General features: G+C 69.1%; 1 protein-coding gene across 1 annotated transcript in view; it reads right to left on the reverse strand.

Annotated features, from left to right (window-relative positions):
• Positions 1 to 1,115, reverse strand: part of MROH1 (maestro heat-like repeat family member 1) — a gene marked incomplete at its 3' end in the record, with an annotated part of 18,629 nt that overhangs the window by 14,512 nt on the left and 3,002 nt on the right. The window lies entirely within an intron of this gene.

The following is a 1,115-nucleotide window of genomic DNA, read 5'->3' on the forward strand; positions in this document are numbered from 1 at the left end:
AGGCCGTCCGGCCGTCGTGGGGTCAGACCAGGCCTCGCCGGCCCCCTGCTCCTCGCTGACAGGCCCGGCAGGCCCCTCGGCCACAGGCGGGCTCAGCGAGGTCAGCTGCCCGTTCACGCCCCGGGCGGGGATGGGGGGCGCCCGCCCCCGGTCCTCTCGGGCCGCTTCACAGACCAGGAGCCCAGGCCGGGTGCCCAGAGTGTCCGGAGCCCCCTGCCCCGCGCTGGCCCCGAGGGGCCTGCTGTCCAGTGCACCCGCCCGGCTGCTGCTCCAGAGGAAACCGGCCCCGCCAGCCGGCCATTTTAACACACTGGCTTCGTCGGAAGTTCCAAATTAGTTCTGAACGTGGGGGCGAGCGAGCCGAGCCGGGCTGTTTTTGCAGCGGTTTCCAGCGGCGAGGGAGAGGTCGGCGGAGGCCCAGTAGCAGGGGCCATTGTTCGGCGCCTCGGCCCAGGGCCCGCAGGATGTCCACGGCGAGGTGAAGGCCGGGCCTGCCAAGTCTCTGAAGCAGTTCCTCCTCCAGGCCCCTCTCAGGAGCCGCGTCCACCGGACTGCTGGGCACTTTCTGCAGGCAGAGAGGAAAGCGTCTGGGTCAAACCCTGCACGGGCCACCGCGTGGAGGCGGGGACACGAGTGGCCAGGCGCTGGCCAGAGCCCAGGGCCCACATCCTTGGGGGACAGGCTGCAGCCCAGCAGCCTGCGTCCAAGCTGCCTGGGGGGGTCGGTGCTGGGGGCGCCTCCCTCCGGCGCGGGGCTCCTGCTGGCGTGGGGCTGGCCTGACGGGGCGGAGGCCCCTCCACAGCCCACGGGGTGCAGGGTGGCGGCCTCCAGCCGCCGGCCAAGGGTGCCTCGGTGGAGAAACCCAGTACAGGACGGGCCCCGGCTGGCTCCCGCCTGAGAACGCCCTGTGCTCCGGACGATCGCAAGATGGGCCCGACGTCGTGGGCGACAGGAAAGGCAGAAGTCGGGGGGCTCTTTCACCCTTTCCAGTCTCTTCAAACAAAAACCACGGACGACTTTGCAATCAGTTAAAAAGTTAAAAACATGGGCCCTCCCTGGTGGCGCAGCAGGTTAAAGCCCAGCACTGAGAATCTAGAGCCACTTCTGCATGAGTT

The sequence above is a fragment of the Condylura cristata genome, unplaced genomic scaffold, assembly GCF_000260355.1.
Source record: "Condylura cristata isolate star-nosed mole 26May11 unplaced genomic scaffold, ConCri1.0 scaffold00009, whole genome shotgun sequence".
Lineage (NCBI taxonomy): Eukaryota > Metazoa > Chordata > Mammalia > Eulipotyphla > Talpidae > Condylura > Condylura cristata.